The 23,027-nt window shown below is 42.6% G+C and overlaps 1 protein-coding gene across 6 annotated transcripts in view; it reads left to right on the forward strand.

Moving 5' to 3' along the window:
- Positions 1-23,027, forward strand: part of RARB (retinoic acid receptor beta) — a 985,731-nt gene that overhangs the window by 766,019 nt on the left and 196,685 nt on the right. The window lies entirely within an intron of this gene.

Raw genomic sequence — 23,027 nt, forward strand, 5'->3', positions numbered from 1 at the left:
GTTGTGTAATGATTAAAATATCAAATCCCCATTAAAATCTCATTCTTTGTGTTAGATATGTATATGCATATACGGATTTTATGTTTTTTTATAATTATTTATTTTTATTGGATTTGTTTTTAATAAAGATTTCCAAAAATATATGTCTTTGGTGATATTATTGTGATTTTTATTTTTTGAATAAAAATATTTTCTTATGGAACAATGTTTGGTCTGATGAAAAAAATTGTAAGAGGTGTATAGTATATATATGGTTTTTCATTGACCACATACAGTTTTTTTCTGGTATCTTTTTCTTATATAGGTTTTTCCATATTGAAAGGAACCTGGCTAGTACGTTAGACACCATGTTCAGTTAAAAATGAAGTTTAAAGGTATATTCTCAAGTTTGTATCTTATCCGTGATCGCTGGGCTCCAACCGCTGAGGCCCCCACAATTCTGGAGAACAGTGGTTCTTGGTGAACGAAGCGAGGGGTCGATCGTGCGCACCGCCATGGTAGTGCCGAAGACTAGCCCAAGTGCTGCGCTCAGCCCTCTCCAGCGCTCCTGTTAAGAATGAATGGAGCATTGGTGCACATGATTTCCATTCCTTTCCATTCAAAAGGATCTCTTCAAAGCCCCAGTTCTTTCGATTGCAGGGGCCCCAGAAGTCGGCCCCAGTGGGTTGGATGTTGTCCCTTATCCAGTGGATAGGGGAGAACTTCCAAACCTGAGAATACCCTTTTTTAAGGCCTGTATATGCCATATGTGAATGTGTGACTTCCAGTCAAGGAGGTGAAGATGCTGCCGATCAAGCCCAGTTCTATTGTCTTCATCCCGTCTATTGGGCTTGACGAATGTTCTTGATGGTAGGCCATGGTGTTCTTCTTCTTGCACCAGCACAGTGAAGCCGAGGGCTATCAGGAAGTGGTGGTGATTTGGGGGACAAAACCTCTAGTTTATGTTAGTATGCTTCCAATTAATAAGGAAAGTACTTGCAAGCAGCATAATACAAAGAATAGCAGGTTTACCCAGAATCCTTTGCAGTAGGCGGAGCTATGCAAATCATCTCTTTCCACCCCTGTCTAATCCACAGCGCTTGGAATCGCCAAGCGTGCAATGCTGCGGATTAGTTTCTAAATTTACACAGCCAACCAATTCCTACCTGTGGACACGTGTTTCGGGCTTTAGGCCCTCATCAGCACAGGGCTGGAATTGGTTGGCTGTATGGAGTGGGGCTCGGTGAGCAAGCGATACATACATGCTAGCCACCTTAGGGAGAGACCCAAGTTGGGCTAAATGTAGCGGGACGAAAGAGACCGAAAAGCCCTCTACTTAAAGGAAATACATAGTGGATGCTTTCCTGAAACGGAAAGTACTTGCAAGCAGCATAATACAAAGAATAGCAGGTTTACCCAGAATCCTTTGCAGTAGGCGGAGCTATGCAAATCATCTCTTTCCACCCCTGTCTAATCCACAGCGCTTGGAATCGCCAAGCGTGCAATGCTGCGGATTAGTTTCTAAATTTACACAGCCAACCAATTCCTACCTGTGGACACGTGTTTCGGGCTTTAGGCCCTCATCAGCACAGGGCTGGAATTGGTTGGCTGTATGGAGTGGGGCTCGGTGAGCAAGCGATACATACATGCTAGCCACCTTAGGGAGAGACCCAAGTTGGGCTAAATGTAGCGGGACGAAAGAGACCGAAAAGCCCTCTACTTAAAGGAAATACATAGTGGATGCTTTCCTGAAACGGAAAGTACTTGCAAGCAGCATAATACAAAGAATAGCAGGTTTACCCAGAATCCTTTGCAGTAGGCGGAGCTATGCAAATCATCTCTTTCCACCCCTGTCTAATCCACAGCGCTTGGAATCGCCAAGCGTGCAATGCTGCGGATTAGTTTCTAAATTTACACAGCCAACCAATTCCTACCTGTGGACACGTGTTTCGGGCTTTAGGCCCTCATCAGCCAACCAATTCCAGCCCTGTGCTGATGAGGGCCTAAAGCCCGAAACACGTGTCCACAGGTAGGAATTGGTTGGCTGTGTAAATTTAGAAACTAATCCGCAGCATTGCACGCTTGGCGATTCCAAGCGCTGTGGATTAGACAGGGGTGGAAAGAGATGATTTGCATAGCTCCGCCTACTGCAAAGGATTCTGGGTAAACCTGCTATTCTTTGTATTATGCTGCTTGCAAGTACTTTCCGTTTCAGGAAAGCATCCACTATGTATTTCCTTTAAGTAGAGGGCTTTTCGGTCTCTTTCGTCCCGCTACATTTAGCCCAACTTGGGTCTCTCCCTAAGGTGGCTAGCATGTATGTATCGCTTGCTCACCGAGCCCCACTCCATACAGCCAACCAATTCCAGCCCTGTGCTGATGAGGGCCTAAAGCCCGAAACACGTGTCCACAGGTAGGAATTGGTTGGCTGTGTAAATTTAGAAACTAATCCGCAGCATTGCACGCTTGGCGATTCCAAGCGCTGTGGATTAGACAGGGGTGGAAAGAGATGATTTGCATAGCTCCGCCTACTGCAAAGGATTCTGGGTAAACCTGCTATTCTTTGTATTATGCTGCTTGCAAGTACTTTCCGTTTCAGGAAAGCATCCACTATGTATTTCCTTTAAGTAGAGGGCTTTTCGGTCTCTTTCGTCCCGCTACATTTAGCCCAACTTGGGTCTCTCCCTAAGGTGGCTAGCATGTATGTATCGCTTGCTCACCGAGCCCCACTCCATACAGCCAACCAATTCCAGCCCTGTGCTGATGAGGGCCTAAAGCCCGAAACACGTGTCCACAGGTAGGAATTGGTTGGCTGTGTAAATTTAGAAACTAATCCGCAGCATTGCACGCTTGGCGATTCCAAGCGCTGTGGATTAGACAGGGGTGGAAAGAGATGATTTGCATAGCTCCGCCTACTGCAAAGGATTCTGGGTAAACCTGCTATTCTTTGTATTATGCTGCTTGCAAGTACTTTCCGTTTCAGGAAAGCATCCACTATGTATTTCCTTTAAGTAGAGGGCTTTTCGGTCTCTTTCGTCCCGCTACATTTAGCCCAACTTGGGTCTCTCCCTAAGGTGGCTAGCATGTATGTATCCAATTAATAATTCATTAATAGCTAGGAAATAATTATTTTTTAATGAAATGCACCTCCCCTGCATTATGTTGGATTTAATACTGGAGAGCTGGGTGAAGGATGGTTGGTTGCCGGACAGTTTGGCATTACGAAGGCTAAGCTGATGATTGCCTATCAAGGTACAAGGCTGATTCTAGAAGGGTCAATAGTTCAGCTGAAGCTGGAGCAGAAGAACAAATAAGATCGCCTCTGCCGAACATACTTCAGCTTTTACTTGATTCATCTAGTACAAAGTTCTCTTGACAGGGTGGAAATGAAAGCCACAAATTCCCCATATGATGCCGCCTATTGCATGTCTATATCCAGCCTGGTATTAGCTTAGCAGATCTTTTTTCTTTCATTTGCGTGCTGGCTCAGCTTGCAACTTATTTCCTGTTGATGAAAATGAAAAGCAAACTGAAGGCGCTCATTATTTCTTCCCACATCTCATAACCATTAAGATAAGCAACGCAAAGTTTAAAATATTATCTAATTCTACATTGTCGCACCATGGCATTGTTTTATTCTAAAACAATATATACAGATTTTTCTTCTATATTTATTTGATCAGATTTATTTTCTTTACTGGCTATAAATATCTTTACATTTAAAGGGGTATTCCCAGGATGGAAAGTTATCAGTATCTGTAAGATTCGGCATTACTTACTTATAACTAGAGATGAGCGAATTTGCTCGGTTTCCCTCTTATTCGGCAAGCTATAGCACGACACATGCATGTGCTGCCTGTTTGTTGGGCTCTCCATGCATGTGTAGTGCCTATCATACAGCCGCGACACATGCAGCTGCGGTGCCGATCAGCTGATCAGCCGGCGCGATCCAGGAAGCCGGGTTCCCTCTGCAGCTTATTCAGGAAGTGCTATAGCTTGCTGAATAACAGGGAACCGAGAAAATTCGCTCATATCTACGTCATAACTAGGAATCTGACCACTGGTGGTCTGGAAAATGAAGCTTTGGATCCCCCCCAAAAATGGGTCCTGAAAAAGCCCCAGTCTTGCTGTCCTTGGCTTTCTCTGGGAAAACCATAGACAAGGAATGGAGATAGATACAACACTCTCAGCCTCCAGAGCACTATTCTTGGGAAGATTGGGGGTCCCAGTCATTAAAAAGTTGTCTGCATCCTATGGACAGGGGAGAACGTTAAATTGTGAGATTTCTCCTTTAAAGGTGTTCTCTGTGCATAAATGAAAATGTTCACAGTTAAAGAGGTTGGCTGGTCTAAAATAAAAAGTGTGCAGTCACTCTGTATGACTCAAGACTTGTGAATCCTGACAGTGCGTGCACTGTACGCCGCAAGGATTCGCCGTACTCTGCCCAGGAAACAGCGGTCCAGGCATAACCTGTCTAGTGGCTGTGTCCTGGCTCAATACACTTGTATTGGTGAAGCCACACCCACTAGATGGAGCACAGCCTTGCTCCATACACTAGAACCACTAGACAGATTCTGCCCAGGAGTATGCATATTTCATACCTGACTGACGTTAAATACACATATTTGGTATCGCTGAGTTCAGAAATGTCCGATCTATCAAAATATAAAGTAAATTATATCAGATTGGTAAACGGTGTAGCAAAAAAAAAGTCAAAATGCCAGGATTACCCAGAGATTAAATCTAAAATGTCCCCCTCAGGTAATTTTCCCTGTCCTAAATGCTTACATTCTCGTGCAGATATTTTTCATTGTCTATGGGACTGTCTAAAAATACGGGAGGTTTGGGATACACTCTCACAACATCTCACTAATACAAAGGTAACCTATCTCTTTAAGATGGACTGGATAGAGTCCATTTTGAATAAAGAGAATTACATTGATTGTTTTTTTCCTTACTTGGTCTTCTTTTATTAATGCCCAGACATTGTCTATACACCAGGCGATTCACGGTTGCTTCCAATTTACAGACTGGGACATGAGAGAGCAAATGGGCGGCAGAACTCCTGTTTTGCTTGATTGATGTTGCTTTATGAAGATATAGATGTGTGCCCTGGTGGTATGGTGAAAATTTATCGGTCAGATCTTTTCTAATGTAAAAACTGTACAACTTCTGTTTATTGTTCAGTAAAGACGGTTTATTAAAAAAAATGCCAGAATTAGTTTTTTTTGGCCCCTGCAACATTGCAATAAAATGCAATAAGAAGCGATCATAACATCATATCTACCCCAAAATGGTATCAGTAATAAATAAGCCATCACACAGCCCATATCTCGAAAAATGAAAACGCTATGGGTCTAGGAAAATGGCGACTTTTTTTCATACACATTTGTGAATTTTGTTTAGCCACTTAAATAAAAAATAAATTATACATGTTTGCTATCTGCGTACTCGTACTGACGTGGGGAATCATATTGGCAGGTCAGTTTTACCATATAGTGAACATGGTCAATATAAAGCAAAAAAAGCTATTGGTAAAATATTGGTATGGTAAAATCAGTGGTGCCATTCAAAAGTACAACTTATCCCTCAAAAAAACAAGCCCCCATACAGCTATGTTGACTGAAAAATATAAAAGTTTTCGCTCTTGGAAGAAGAGAAGGAAAAAGCAAAATAACGGAAATAGACCATGGCGTGAAGGGGGTAAGAGTAGCAATAGAAAACTGGCATTATGAACCTTATGTCACACCATGTGCCAATTTTTTGGTACATGCGATGAAACTGGGGAGCAAATAGGGTCTTATCTGTGATACAGAGATGTAAAAACGGGGGGTTCTTGCTCACGTTGTATTGTTGAAATTGCAACAATTTAGACACATATACCAGCTGCGGGTCATGGACCAAGAAGGTAGTAAGGAGATAGGTGGCATTTCCTGCACTGCTGGCAATATCCCACGAATAGATTCAAGTGATCAAAGGATAAAAAGGATTTTAATTTTGTGGTGTAAAATCTTTGCGTTTCCAGGTTATGCAACCTCTTCTTCAGGACACAACCTCAATCAAGATACAATTAAATCTGAACAGTTATATAATTGCTCTGACATTTTGGAAAAAAAAATGCCAGAAAACCACATGACATGTCAAATGTCACAACTCTTTTTTCTTAATACGCAGAGCCAGGGATTCCTTCCCTGTCCCTAACGCTAGGGGCGCCTTAGCTATTCCTGCTCCCTACATTAACTCTGATGGTGAAGATGCCAGGGCCACGTACCTTGCTGATCTCCTGAATCCATCCTATATCGGTCCCCTCCACCAGCCAGGAAAGTGGGGAGGAATAGTGTATGTATATACACAGACCAAATAAACAAGGAAGGATGCATAGGTATAAATGAAAATACCAATCATACAAAATTTGTACTCACAGATAACAGAGGGGAACACAGGGGAGAAAAGGGAGGTAAACAAAATAGGAGAGGAAGAGGAATCACACACAGCAGAAACACCAAACAATAGCAGATCAACACTCCAAACACCTCTACCAATAACTGGCTCCTCCACACCGAGCAGTACAAGACTAACACTGTCAATTCAGATTGCCAGAGGCGTGAATAAACATAAGAGGGGAGTGGTCAACACTGAATAGCTGAAATCATCCAAGCAGGAAGGCTTCAAGACTTTAAGTTGAACAGATTAACCCCTGGACTGCCAGCAGAAACCTGCACCATTTAATATGAAGGGGAAGTGCTTCTAATCAGTGCAGGAGTAGAAGAAATCAGACCCTGTGATCTTCTGGACCCTCTCTTGTGGTAAACCCATGAGATCAAAGTTCAGTATTCAACGTACAAATACATTGCATGCAAAGAACCATAAACAACATCATTATACAGACTAAATGTATGATGCTACTGTTTAACACGATAAAATAAAAAAAAATATAATGAAGTAAAATGAATCGCCATGATGATGCTAAATAAAAATGTATTGATGGAATTGAACTTGGCTCTCCACCCTAATGCACTAATAATGAAGATTGGCACAGGATCAGAGTCAGTTTGATTCCATCAATACATTTTTATTTAGCATCATAGTTTTTATTTAGCATCATCATTGCGATTCTCTTCATTATATATTTTTTTATTTTATCAGTTTAAACAATAAATAAATGTATATATATCCTTTTATCCTCACACATTTAGTCTGTATCAGGATGGTTTTTATGGTACTTAGTATGCAATTTCTTTGTGTGTCATTAACTGAACTTTCACATATCAGGTGGTTTTCTGGCGCTTTTTTTTCTTCAAAATATCAGAGTGCTTATATAACTGTTCAGATTCCATTGTATCTTCATTGTGGTTGTGTCCCGAAGAAAAGGTTGGATAACCTTGAAACGTGTAGATTTTACTCCATGGTATAAAACAGTTTTTATCCTTTGAGCTCTCAAATTAATTCATGAGATATCACCAGCAGCGCAGGAAAAGACGCTTATCTAAGTTTTTGGGTATATATTCACCATGTATTGTAGTGTACAAAATAATAGCAGTCCAATATGATTCATCGGATTAATCACGGTTTTTGGTATAAATGATATTACCACATGTCAAACAATTTACCAGTTGGTGCAGTAGATTCTAAGGAAACCAACAGACTTCACATTCATGATCTGCAGGTTTTTGAGTCTGTGTATTAGAATAATTAATTGAAAGCCGGTGTGTTCAATATAATAGCAGTGTGGAGTTCAATTAGTGAGATCAATCATTCTGCAAAGAAACAGATGTGAATCAGGTGGCTCTTATTTAAGGGTGAAGCCAGGACATGTTGTACATGCAATTCTCCTTGAAAGCCTTAGAAATATGGGTCGTTTGAGACATTGTTCTGAATTACAGCATACTTTGAATAAAAAGTTGATTGGAGAGGGTAAAACTTATAAAGAAGTGCAGACAATGATTGGCTGTTCAGCTAAAATGATCTCCAATGCTTCAAAATGGAAAGCCAAACCAGAGAGACGTGGAAGAAATACGGAACACTACCATTCGCATGGATGGAAGAATAGCCGGAATGGCAAAGGCTCAGCCAATGATCAGGATGATCAAAGACAGTCTAAGTTACCTGTGAGTCCTGTGACAGTTAGAAGACGCCTGGGTGATGCTAATCTCTTAGCAAGAAGTCCCCGTAAAGTCCCACTGCTTAAAAAACATACATGTACTGAAGCGGATACAATTTGCCAAAGAACATATGAACTGGTCTGAAGAGAATTGGAGAAACATTTTGTGGACTCATTAACCCCTTCATGACCCAGCCTATTTTGACCTTAACCCCTTCATGACCTTGGAATTTTTCGTTTTTCCATGTTCGTTTTTCACTCCCCTCCTTCCCAGAGCGATAACTTTTTTATTTTTCCGTCAATTTGGCCATGTGAGGGCTTATTTTTTGCGGGACGAGTTGTACTTTTGAACGACATCATTGGTTTTAGCATGTCGTGTACTAGAAAACGGGAAAAAAATTCCAAGTGCGGTGAAATTGCAAAAAAAGTGCAATCCCACACTTGTTTTTTGTTTGGCTTTTTTGCTAGGTTCACTAAATGCTAAAACTGACTTGACATTATGACTCTCCAGGTCAGTACGAGTTCATAGACACCTAACATGACTAGATTATTTTTTATCTAAGTGGTGAAAAAAAATTCCAAACTTTGCAAAAAAAAAAAATTGCGCCATTTTCCGATACCCGTAGCGTCTCCATTTTTCGTGATCTGGGGTCGGTTGAGGGCTTATTTTTTGCGTGCCGAGATGACGTTTTTAATTATAGCATTTCCGTGCAGATACGTTCTTTTGATCGCCCGTTATTGCATTTTAATGCAATGTCGCGGCGACCAAAAAAACGTAATTCTGGCGTTTTGAATTTTTTTCCCGCTACGCTGTTTAGCGATCAGGTTAATGCTTTTTTTTAGTTGATAGATCGGGCGATTCTGAGCGTGGCGATACCAAATATGCGTAGATTTTATATTTTTTTATTGATTTATTTTGATTGGGGCGAAAGGGGGGTGATTTAAACTTTTATATTTTTTTAATTTTTTTAACATTTTTTTCAACTTTTTTTTTTTACTCTTGCCATGCTTCAATAGCCTCCATGGGAGGCTAGAAGCAGGCACAACTCGATCGCCTCTGCTACATAGCAGCGATCTGCTGATCGCTGCTATGTCGCAGAAATGGAGGTGTGCTGTGAGCGCCGGCCACAGGGTGGCGCTCACAGCCACCGCCATCAGTAACCATAGAAGTCTCAAGGACCTCTATGGTTACAATGGAGACGCATCGCCGACCCCCGATCATGTGACGGGGGTCGGCGATGACGTCATTTCCAGCCGCCCAGCCGGATGCGGTAGTTAAATGCCGCTGTCTGCGTTTGACAGCGGCATTTAACTATTAATAGGTGCGGGCAGATCGCGATTCTGCCCGCGCCTATTACGGGCACATGTCAGCTGTTCAAAACAGCTGACATGTCCCGGCTTTGGTGCGGGCTCACCGCGGAGCCCTGCATCAAAGCAGGGGATCTGACCTCGGACGTACTTTCCCGTCCGAGGTCAGATAGGGGTTAATGACCTGGCCATTTTTTTGCAATTCTGACCAGTGTCCCTTTATGAGGTACACGCTTCAACGGATCGTAGCGATTCTAAGATTGTTTTTTCGTGACATATTGAGCCTTATGTTAGTGGTAAATTTAGGTCGATAATTTTTGTGTTTATTTGTGAAAAAATGAAAATTGAATTTTTATTCTGTTAAACCAGAGAGTTATGTGACACAAAATAGTTAATACATAACATTACCCATGTCTACTTTACATCAGCACAATTTTGGAAACAAATTTTTTTTTTTGCTAGGAAGTTCTAAGGGTTAAAATTTGACCAGCGATTTCTCATTTTTACAGCAAAATATACAAAACCATTTTTTTAGGGAACACCTCACATTTGAAGTCAGTTTGAGGGGTCTATATGGCTGAAAATACCCCAAAGTGACACTATTCTAAAAACTGCACACCTCAAGGTGCCCAAAACCACATTTAAGAAGTTTATTAACCCTTCAGGTGTTTCACAGCAGCGGAAGCAACATGGAAGGAAAAAATTAACATTTAACTTTTTAGTCACAAAAATGATCTTTTAGCAACATTTTTTTTTTTATTTTACCAAGGGTATAAGGAGAAACTGGACCCTGAAAGTTGTGGTCCAATTTGTCCTGAGAACGCCAATACCCCATACGTGTGGGGGGGGAACCACTGTTTGGGCGCACGACAGGGCTTGGAAGGGAAGGAGCGCCATTTGACTTTTTGAATGAAAAGTTGGCTCCAATCTTTAGCGGACACCATGTCACGTTTGGAGAGCCCCTGTGTGTCTAAAGAATGGAGCTCCCCCATAAGTGACCCCATTTTGGAAACTAGATCCCCCAAAGAACTTATCTAGATGCATAGTGAGCACTTTAAACCCCCAGGTGCTTCACAAATTGATCCGTAAAAATGAAAAAGTACATTTTTTTTAACAAAAAAGTTATTTTAGCCTCAATTTTTTCATTTTCACAGGGGCAACAGGATAAAATGGATCCTAAAATTTGTTGGCCAATTTCTCCTGAATACACCAATACCTCACATGTGGGGGTAAACCACTGTTTGGGCACACGGCAAGGCTTGGAAGGGAAGGAGCGCCATTTGACTTTTTGAATGAAAAATTAGCTCCAATCGTTAGCGGACACCATGTCGCTTTGGAGAGCCCCTGTGTGCCTAAATATTGGAGCTCCCCCACAAGTGACCCCATTTTGGAAACTAGACCCCCCCCAAGGAACTAATCTAGATGTGTGGTGAGCACTATGAACCCCCAAGTGCTTCACAGAAGTTTAACGCAGAGCCGTGAAAATAAAAAATCATTTTTCTTTCCTCAAAAATTATTTTTTAGCCTGAAAATGTTTATTTTTACAAGGGTAACAGGAGAAATTGGACCCCAAAAATTGTTGTCCAGCTTGTTCTGAGTACGCTGATACCCCATATGTGGGGGTAAACCACTTTTTGGGCACACGTCGGGGCTCGGAAGGGAAGTAGTGACGTTTTGAAATGCATGCTTTGATGGAATGGTCTGTGGGTGTCACATTGTGTTTGCAGAGCCCCTGATGTGCCTAAACAGTAGAAAACCCCCACAAGTGACCCCATTTTGGAAACTAGACCCCCAAGGAACTTATCTAGATGTGTGGTGAGCACTTTCAATGCCCAAGTGCTTCACAGAAGTTTATTACGCAGAGCTGTGAAAATAAAAAATCATTTTTCTTTCCTGAAAAACGATTTTTTAGCCAGCAGTTTTTTATTTTCACAAAAAGTTATTGTCCAGCTTGTCCTGAGTTTGATGGTACTCCATATGTGGGGGTAAACCACTGTTTGGGCACTCGTCGCATTTCGGAAGGCAGGGAGCACCAGTTGACTTTTTGAACGCAAGATTGGCTGGAATCAATAGTGGCGCCATGTCGCGTTTGGAGACCCCCTTATGTGCCTAAACAGTGGAAACCCTTCAATTCTAATTCCAACACTAACCCCAACACATCCCTAACCCTAATCCCAACTCTAACCATGACCCTAATCACAACCCTAACTCCAACACACCCCTAACCACAACCCTAACCCCAACACACCCCTAATCCCAACCCTAACCACAACCCTAACCCCAACACACCCCTAACCCTAATCCCAACCATAACCCTAACCACAAGCCTAACCCTAACCCCAACACACCCCTAACCCCAATCTTAACCCTAATTCCAACCCTAATCCTAATTCCAACCCTAACTCTAAATCCAACCCTAAGGCTATGTGCCCAAGTTGCAGATTTGTGTGCGGAGTTTTCCCGCACCGTTTTTGAAAAATCTGCAGGTAAAACACACTGCGTTTTACCTGCGGATTTACCACGGATTCCCAGTGTTTTTTGTGCGGATTTCAACAGCAGATTCCTATACAGGAACAGTTGTAAAACGCTGCGGAATCCGCACAAAGAATTGACATGCTGCGGAAAATACCGAACGGTATTTTTCGCACCATGGGCACAGCGGATTTGGTTTTCCATAGGTTTACATGGTACTGTAAACGTGATGGAAAACTGCTACGAATCCGCAGCGGCCAATCCGCTGCGGATCCGCAGCCAAATCCGCACCATGTGCACATAGCCTAATTCTAACCCTAATTCTAATCGTAACCCTAACCCTAATTGCAACCCTAACCGCAATCCTAACCCTAGTTCTAACCGTAACCCTAGTGGAAAAATAAAAATAAATATATTTTCTTTATTTTATTATGTTCCCTACCTATGGGGGTGATACAGGGGGGATTTATTTACTATTTTTTTTAATTTTGATCACTGTGATATGATCTATCACAGTGATCAAAATGAATGAATGAATCTGCCGGCCGGCACTGCGCATGCACCTGCCATTTTGGAAGATGGCGGCGCCCATGCAGAAGACGGACAGACACCGGGAGGGACACCAGAGGTCGGTAAGTATGAGGAGGTGGGATTGGAGCATGGGGGAGTGGACAGGAGGACGGAGGGGAGCAGAGGACAGGATGGAGGGGAGGAGACCAGTGGCGGGGGCAGAGTGCGGTCTCCCTCCATGGCCGATTATATTGCAGCATCGGCCATGGCTGGATTGTAATATTTCACCAATTTTCATTGGTAAAATATTACGATTGTTCTGATTGAAAGTGAAACGTCATTTTCAACAGCCAATCAGAGTGATCGTAGCCACGGGGGGCCCCCCCGGGCTCAAGTACCACTCACCCTGTCCCTGCAGGTCGGGTGAAATTTCAGTTAACCCTTTCACCCGAGCTGCAGGGACGCGATCCTGCCATGACACCACATAGGCGTCACAGGTCGGATTGGCACCGACTTTCATGACACCTACATGGCGTCACAGGTCGGGAAGGGGTTAAGTGAAATTGTTCTTTTTGTGTCCAATCGCTGCAGACAGTTCGTTAGACGACCCCCCAAGCCCTACATTCAAGCCACAGTACACTCTGATGACAGTGAAGCATGGTGGAAGCATCATGGTATGGGCATCTTTCTCTTACTATGGTGCCAGACTTATTTACTGTATACCAGGGATCATGGACCAGTTTGCATATATTAAAATACTTGAAGAGGTTGTGTCTTATGCTGAAGAGGATATGCCCTTGAAATGAGTGTTTCAACAAGACAACAACCCTAAACACACCAGTAAACCAGCAAAATCTTGGTTCCAGTCCAACAAAATTGAGGTTATGGAGTGGCCAGCCCAATCCCCATACCTTAATCCGATAGAATACTTGTGGGGGACATAAATAATTCAGTTTCTGAGGCCAAGCCAACAAATGCCAAAGAATTGTGGGATGTGTCAGATCGTGCAGTGCTGTGGGAATGAGCTGCAATACTGGAAAGAGCGCATGGAAACGTGTGTAGAGTGCGGGTAGGGGACGCAGACCTTCATTCCTCTTTAATTATTCAGATTATACATCTAGCTGTAAAATATATCTGCTCCCGGGTAGTTTGTCGTGAAAGTGCAGCAAGAATTGCACAAAGCTGCACATTACCTCTACACAATACTAATGGAGGAGGCATAATTTTGCAATAAATATCTGGGCTAGTATTTACCATTCGATACACTACTCTGAATTTACAGTTGCCACATAGCATGAAACATTAATGACTTTCCCCTGGAGCTGTTTTTGTGTATAAAGCTATGGATCTAGTTACATTTTAAAGGGAAAGTGCCTGTTACATAGATTTACTAATTGTACATTCTGTTATTTGTATTTAAGACATAGATTTTCCTTTCCTAGGTGATTGATGCAAAGCCTTAATTCTCAGTCCCAGTGTTGCTCCCTTGATCCTACAGGCCCTGAAAGCGTCAATAGAGTTGTAATGAGAATCATGAAAGATCCATTAATAAGCTTTGTATTCTGCTCGCCCTCATGACTTACAAGGTAGGTTTACAGAACGCCGTAAAGGTTAAGCTGAGATACTGCCAATCAGGTCAAAACTCCTTGCAGAATTAATTCTAATTCTAGTGATTCTACTCATTTCTTCTATATAAATTTAAATGGCTATTCCCAAAATCACATTAATTTTTCACAACATTAAATGCATACTTATTGACAACTAGATGGTGGCCCGATTCTAACGCATCGCATATTCTAGAATATGTATGTATATAGCAGCCACATAGTATATAGCACAGGCCTCATAGTATATAGGAGTACTACGTGGCCTGTGGTATATACCATGTGGCTGCTATATACTGTACATACATACATATTGTAGAATACCCGATGCGTTAATATAGGCCACGCAGTAAATAACACACCACGTAGTATATAACACAGCCCACACAGTATATAGCAGCCACACAGTATATAGCAGCCACGTAGTATATAACACAGCCCACGTAGTATGTAACACTGGCCACGTAATATATAGCACAGCCCACATGGTATCTAACAGTGGCCACGTAGTATATAGCACGCAGTATAGAACACAGCCACGTAGTATATAACACTGCCCACGTAGTATATAGCAGCCATGTAGTATATAACGCAGCCCACGCAGTATAGAACACAGCCCACATAGTATCTAACACTGCCCACGTAGTATATAGCAGCCATGTAGTATATAACACAGCCCACGCAGTATAGAACACAGCCCACATAGTATCTAACACTGGCCAGGTAGTATATAGCAGCCACGCGGTATCTAACACAGCCCACGTGGTATTTAGCAGTGTGGGCACCATATCCCTGTTAAAAAAAATAATTAAAATTAAAAACCGTTATATACTCACCCGCCGGGATCCACTGTAGATCCAGTGAACCTCTGGCGATGCGCGCGCGGCTGCCGCCATCTTTCGTTCCCAGGATGCATTGCGAAATTACCCAGATCACTTAGCGGTCTCGCGAGACCACTAAGTCTTCTGGGTAATTTCGCAATGCATCTCTGGGAATGGAAGCTGGCGGCAGGCGCGAGTGCATCGTCGGACTACGGAAGGTGAGAATAGCAGGTTTTTTGTTTTTTATTATTTTTAACATTAGATCTTTTTACTATTGATGCTGCATAGGCAGCATCAATAGTAAAAACTTGGTCACACAGGGTTAAAAGCGGCGGTAACGGAGTGAGTTACCCGCGGCATAACGTGGTCCGTTACCGCTGGCATTAACCCTGTGTGAGTGGTGACTGGAGGGGAGTATGGAGCGGGCACTGACTGCGGGGAGTATGGAGCGGTCGCCGGGCTGTGACTGCAGGGGAGTAGGGAGGGACTAATCGGACTGTGGCCATCGCTGATTGGTCGCGGCAGCCATGACAGGCAGCTAGCGAGACCAATCAGCGACTTGCATTTCCATGACAGACAGAGGCCGCGGCCAATGAATATCCGTGACAGACAGACAGACAGAAGTGACCCTTAGACAATTATATAGTAGATATACAGCCTAATCCCAACATAACATTTGCACTTTTATGCCTTTTTAAATTTGTATCTGCCCCTCTGTTCATCCAGCTTCACATAGCCGATTGGACAGCCTTATTTATCTGCATTTAACTACATTTCCCAGCAACCGTTGCTTCTCCTCAGTGCTACAGGCCCCTCCTCCCCTCTCCTGTGTTCTCCTGACTAGTCCCACATCTCTGACTTAGGCTGCCGTCACACTATCAGTATGTGGTCAGTATTTTACATCAGTATTTGTAAGCCAAAACCAGGAGTGGAAAAATTAGAGGGAAAGTATAATAGAAACATATGCACCACTTCTGCATTTATCACCCACTCCTGGTTTTGGATTACAAATACTGAGGAAAATACTGACCAAATACTGATAGTGTGATGGCAGCCTCATCATGAAGCTAACCTAAGAAGTGTAGAATTAATCTTATACTTCTGTGCTGTTTTTGCTCCCGTACAGTATGCTCCTGCCTGACAGAGATTATGTTTTGCCATCTAAATCCTTATAGCTATGGTTTGCTTTTCATTAGCCGATTATAGCAGAGCTCAACTCTCCTCCACAACAGCAGTGTAGAGCTGTGTATGTCTTCTGCTGATAACTGATCAGTGATAGGAAACTGGAAATGATGTATATGGCATAAGATTATCCTTTGTCATAAGCGACATTTACAGTTTCACATCTCTGCAGCAGTAAACAAACACATCTCAATTTTTCAGCCCCTGTATACTGAGACACATCCTACAGTTTATCCTCTCAACTCCCTCTCGATAAAACTCAATTCTGCAGCTTTCACCCCTCTCCCTCTCAGCCCCTCTATTCATAGCCTCATCCTGCAGTATATCTCTCCTCACTCCCCTATATTCAGCCCCATTGTGCAATATATATATATATAATTTAATTATCCAATGTACAGAAACTCCATTTTGCAGTAAAACTTTTTTTCAGCCACTGTATGGAGCTTTTTCCTGAAATATATAACTTTTCTTAGGCACACTGCTACTTCCTGGTATGAGCTATTTTCCTTGACATTAACAATCACAGTTAGTAATATGTGCAAAACAGGTTTAGATTTAAGAATGGGTTATATTTGCACAACTGAATAAATATATGTGTAATTTATTATAAAACCACATTGTGATTTTGTGACTAAACCTCTAATGAAAGGAAGATTAAAAGGAATGTGTCATTAGAAAATGGCCTATTGTTTAAACCAGACTTTTGTTTTAAATGTATTTTTTCCCATATCACAATCTATATTGAAAATAAAAACTAGAAATCTTGCAATTGTCATACTGTCCACTAGGGCTTTTTTAGACTCTACTGTTTCAGGAAAACACATGTACATAGCCACAATGAACAGACTCTGGCCTATTGTTTGTATATAAGTGAAAGGAGGGGGAACAGGGTCAGCTGTAACATCGAATAGTACAAAAACAATTAACTTATGACCATAGGGAGCCCAAGTACTAAACAGAAGAAAAATCTCTACTGAAAGCCTTAACTTTTAATTAGATAATATTAAAACCACACTCTTGGTTCATCACAAGAATATTGGCTAAATAAATGACCAAAATAACAAATGTGTAAAAAAAAAATATTCCAAGATACGGTAAATAGATTACATAAACTTCATAATGGCAGGGAAAATATGCTTATATTAGGATTTTCTGATATCCATTCTTGACTAACCGCAGACAGGGTTGGCGTTGGCGAAGACAAACTGGGCAATTGCATGTGTGTTGTGGGAGCCCTTACACATCGCTGGCTCCGGGCACCCCCCCACTCGGCACCGCACAATGATACAGTTGAAAGTAATGATGGAGGGGAGAAGCTCCCTCCTCCATCATTTTCCCTCGGCGTCTGACTTCTCAGCCAGCGGGTGAGATGACGTCACTTCATGGAGTTGCTGAGGAGATGCGCTATGGAGACCAGGGTAACAGATAGAGGTAAGTACAATGGGGTGTGTATTATACTGTATGGAGGACTATAAGGAGTCCATTATTCTATATAGAGGACTACGTGGGGGTGCATTATACTATAAGGAGGACTATGGGGGTGTGCATTATGCTACATATTCTATATGGAGGACTATGGGAGCTGCAATATACTCTATGGAGGACTTTATGGGTGCATTATACTTTATCCAGGATGTACATTATACTGCATGGAGGACTATGGAGGGGTGGAATGTGAATTGTACTATATGGAGGCTGCATTATTGTCTATGTAGGACTGTGGGGAGTGCATTATACTGTATGGAGGACTATGGGGAGTACGTTATACTATATGAAGGTCTATGGGGTGAATTATACTACATGATAGACTAGAAGGAGTGCTTTACACTATATGAAGGACTATGAGGAGCGCATTATACTATATGGAGGGAATATGAGGACCATTATAATATTTGGAGGGCCATTATAATAAATAGATAACAATTGATATTATAACAACAAATATTGAGCAAAATACTGGTCTGAGGTTACAGTAGATCCCTAAATATTCAAGCCTTCTGGACACGTTTTCCCTTCAGTGTATTGAGGTTGATCAGGGGAACAACTTTGTAGACCCATTAATAGAACAAGTATGGATGGAAGACCAATTTGAGATTCATTATGTAGATGCAATGATTAATTTAAATGTACCTTTTTAATGGCGCTCAACTTAAAGCCTAAAGGACAGCAAATGACCTAACTGGAAGCATGTTGTTATAGTAACAATTATTTCTTATTGGGGTGCTACTATTTAGTTCCTTGTGATGTCTATTGACAGAGACTGTTTAGGGCACTACTTCGTTCAGCAGGGGTGTCATTGTCATACTTTTTAGAGGGGTCAACCTCTGTGTTTAGCTAGGGATGGGTATGAGAGAATAGAGGATCCTAATATCAGCTGTAACATTGCCTATTATGAATGGTAGATCCTGTGCTATCAGCTGTGTGTTTAAGTGTTACCTGTCATTGTAATCCTGCCTTGGATGATAAGAGGCTTTAAGGTACCGTCACATTAAGTGACGCTGCAGCGATATAGACAACGATGCCGATCGCTGCAGCGTCGCTGTGTGGTCGCTGGAGAGCTGTCACACAGACAGCTCTCCAGCGACCAACGATGCCGAGGTCCCCGGGTAACCAGGGTAAACATCGGGTTACTAAGCGCAGGGCCGCGCTTAGTAACCCGATGTTTACCCTGGTTACCATCGTAAATGTAAAAAAAACCATACACTACATACTTACATTCCGGTGTCTGTCGCGTCCCTCGCCGTCAGCTTCCCGCAGTGACTTTGAGGGCCGGCCGTAAAGCAAAGCACAGCGGTGACGTCACCGCTGTGCTTTACGGCCGGTGCTCACAGTCAGTGCGGGAAGCTGACGGCGAGGGACGCGACAGACACCGGAATGTAAGTATGTAGCGTTTTTTTTTTTACATTTACAATGGTAACCAGGGTAAATATTGGGTTACTAAGCGCGGCCCTGCGCTTAGTAACCCAATGTTTACTTTGGTTACCAGTGAACATGTCGCTGGATCGGCGTCACACACGCCGATTCAGCGATGTCGGCAGGTGATCCAGCGACGAAATAAAGTGCTGGCCTTCTAGCTCCGACCAGCGATGTCACAGCAGAATCCAGATCGCTGCTACGTGTCAAACACAACAATATCGCTATCCAGGACGCTGCAACATCACGGATCGCTAGCGATATCGTTGTTAAGTTGTTCAGTGTGAAGGTACCTTTACTGAAAACGTCCACTGAAGCCTAAAAATGCTCCAGTGGCCAGTGTGAACATTGCAAGACTACTATATTTTTTTTTTTTAAAGATCGTGAAATCAAAGAAAAAAAAAAAGCCATAATTTATTTTTAAATACATGCAACACAAAACCCTTATCTAAACAATAAGTAATTTTCTGATTATAGCTGTCTTTTAAAGAAAAAAAATAATAATAAAAATACATATAAATATATATATATATATACATATATATATATATATATATATATATATATATATATATATATATATATATACAGTGCCTACAAGTAGTATTCAACCCCCTGCAGATTTAGCAGGTTTAATAAGATGCAAACAAGTTAGAGCCTTCAAACTTCAAACAAGAGCAGGATTTATTAACAGATGCATAAATCTTACAAACCAAAAAGTTTTGTTGCTCAGTTAAATTTTTATAAATTTTAAACATAAAAGTGTGGGTCAATAATTATTCAACCCCTAGGTTTAATATTTTGTGGAATAACCTTTGTTTGCAATTACAGCTAATAATTGTCTTTTATAAAACCTGATCAGGCCGGCACAGGTCTCTGGAGTTATCTTGGCCCACTCCTCCATGCAGATCTTCTCCAAGTTATCTAGGTTCTTTGGGTGTCTCATGTGGACTTTAATCTTGAGCTCCTTCCACAAGTTTGCAATTGGGTTAAGGTCAGGAGACTGACTAGGCCACTGCAACACCTTGATTTTTTGCCTCTTGAACCAGGCCTTGGTTTTCTTGGCTGTGTGCTTTGAGTCGTTGTCTTGTTGGAAGATGAAATGATGACCCATCTTAAGATCCTTGATGGAGGAGCGGAGGTTCTTGGCCAAAATCTCCAGGTAGGCCGTGCTATCCATCTTCCCATGGATGCGGACCAGATGGCCAGGCCCCTTGGCTGAGAAACAGCCCCACAGCATGATGCTGCCACAACCATGCTTGACTGTAGGGATGGTATTCTTGGGGTCGTATGCAGTGCCATCCAGTCTCCAAACGTCACGTGTGTGGTTGGCACCAAAGATCTCGATCTTGGTCTCATCAGACCAGAGAACCTTGAACCAGTCAGTCTCAGAGTCCTCCAAGTGATCATGAGCAAACTGTAGACGAGCCTTGACATGACGCTTTGAAAGTAAAGGTACCTTACGGGCTCGTCTGGAACGGAGACCATTGCGGTGGAGTACGTTACTTATGGTATTGACTGAAACCAATGTCCCCACTGCCATGAGATCTTCCCGGAGCTCCTTCCTTGTTGTCCTTGGGTTAGCCTTGACTCTTCGGACAAGCCTGGCCTCGGCACGGGAGGAAACTTTCAAAGGCTGTCCAGGCCGTGGAAGGCTAACATTAGTTCCTTAAGCCTTCCACTTCCGGATGATGCTCCCAACAGTGGAGGCCCAACTCCTTGGAAAGGGTTTTGTACACCTTGCCAGCCTTGTGACCCTCCACGATCTTGTCTTTGATGGCCTTGGAATTCTCCTTTGTCTTTCCCATGTATGAATGCTGTTCACAAGTTTGGGGAGGGTCTTAAATAGTCAGAAAAGGCTGGAAAAAGAGATAATTAATCCAAACATGTGAAGCTCATTGTTCTTTGTGCCTGAACTACTTCTTAATACTTTAGGGGAACCAAACAGAATTCTGGTGGGTTGAGGGGTTGAATAATAAATGACCCTCTGAAAAGACTTTTCACAATTTAAAAAAAAAAATAAACAAATAACATTCTTTTTTGCTGCAGTGCATTTCACACTTCCAGGCTGATCTACAGTCCAAATGTCACAATGCCAAGTTAATTCCAAATGTGTAAACCTGCTAAATCTGCAGGGGGTTGAATACTACTTGTATGTGTGTGTGTGTACCTATGTTATTGCTCTTGTGCAGATTTAATCAATCTTTTTCAAATATTTTAGCTCCTGTGATTCTGATTTGCAACCAAATCGATCGTACGCCTCTATATATTGTATCATATTGTAGCTTCTCATGAACTTCTACAGAATCGTTATAGGGTGCACACAGTGGCGAAAAGCTAATCTTTCCCAATGCAAAATTTGTAATAGGTCTTCCAAGTATCACAGGACTTTAGTAGTATCATTCTGCTCGTAAAATCCAATGGGATCTGTTGGGTTCCCCTAGGAGCCATGTTCGACTGCAACACTTGCACCCACTGTAGTTACAGCCTTAGGCGCACATAGATTTCTGTGGAGCCATGTTCTGTATGTCGTTGTTTTTTTGGAGGTCTTCATGCCGTGACTGTGCTGTGTGCTTGAGGTCTAACTCAGGATTAGCAGAAACTGCTATCAATATTTTCAGAACTCACACCCGGAAAGACATGTTGGAGCTTCTGGACAACTAAAAGTTGTTGCTGCACAGTGTGATGCAGTGACCCCTGTTACAGGTAGGGGGCACTGCATGGTTTCCCCAGAATACGCATTGAGGCGTATTGAGGCCGTAGGAATGCATGGCAGTCACTGGCACAACTATGGTGATGAGACAAAGTCCGGCATTATTGTGAATGGCCGGTATGTGTGTCGCAGAGGAAGATACTCTGTGCTGTCAGCCTGAAGTAAGGTTGTTCTGGGACCTGTAGTCCTACAAGTATTTGTGTTGTTTTAAAGGGAGGCTGGCAGGGCTAGTTCTGAGAGCTGGGCGGTTCGAACTAGCCACACACACCTCCCACCTATGGGAGTGGTTACAGCTACATAATGTGACCAGGGCGTGAGTCACATGGTTCCTGTGTATGGACCTGAATGGTTCTTGGCTGGAAGGTCCTCTGAAAGGAAATGCCTGGGTGTTGAGAGGTCCACAGTGGGGAACGGATCCCTGAATAGCACCTGGTGAGGCCATGATCCTGAGTGGCTTGGGTGTTGGGAGGTCCAGAGTGGGGACCGGATCCCTGAATAGCACCTGGTGAGGCCGTGATCCTGAGTGGCCTCTGTGTTGGAAGGTCTTGGGAGTATGACCGGATCCCTGAAGAGCACAAGGTGAGGTCAAGGACTTGCAGAGCCAGTGACGGCTACTGTGTTTGGGAAGCTACCGTCCTTCGGTGGGTCTGGACTGACTTAGGTGTGCCTGCCAGGCAAGTTGATGATCCCGTAAGGCAGCTTTCCCAGGGAGAGAGGACTGATAAGGAGTCAGCAGGTGGAGCAGGAGCTCCCGTAAAGTACTTTTACAGACTGTTGATGCTTATTGTGTTCCATGAACTAATGAATTGTGCAGCATGTGGTCACCCATGGCAACTGGACAAAGTAAGGTCCAGCATGTTTAGTGTCTGCGAGATGAAGCCGTATACTATGAAGTGCTAAGGACTGTGTGAGGTCTGTGATCTGTAACATGGCCTACAGTGGTTTATGCTGAGTGTATAATAAACCACATGGACTGTTTATGTGAAAAGCCGTGCCTATGTTTATCCTGCTGCCAAGCGAGTATTCCCCAACCCGTTAGTGAGTGCTATCTCACAACAGTTAGGGTTGAAAATGACCTTTTTTGTCCCAACTTCCATATGGACATCATAGTAGGTAGGTGGTTCTTAGGACCCCTTCTGGCCACTGCATTCATTTACGATGCCCACCTCATCATTTGGTTTTATCGGCTGATTGCTGGTGGTCTTGTGAGCTTGGCCCCTGGCATAAGTATATTCGTAGTAAACAAGAGAAAGTATCAGCGATGGCTGTAATATATCATACATTGTGTGCATAGCTGCCCGACCCAGCGGGAAATATTACAGATTATTTCGACTCATTAAACATGTTATCTTGATGGTGTTACCTCAGCCATCATAGAGGATTTTTATAGCTTTGTATTACATTGAGAGTTGAGTAAAAAGCCT

This window comes from Ranitomeya imitator, chromosome 6 (assembly GCF_032444005.1).
Source record: "Ranitomeya imitator isolate aRanImi1 chromosome 6, aRanImi1.pri, whole genome shotgun sequence".
Lineage (NCBI taxonomy): Eukaryota > Metazoa > Chordata > Amphibia > Anura > Dendrobatidae > Ranitomeya > Ranitomeya imitator.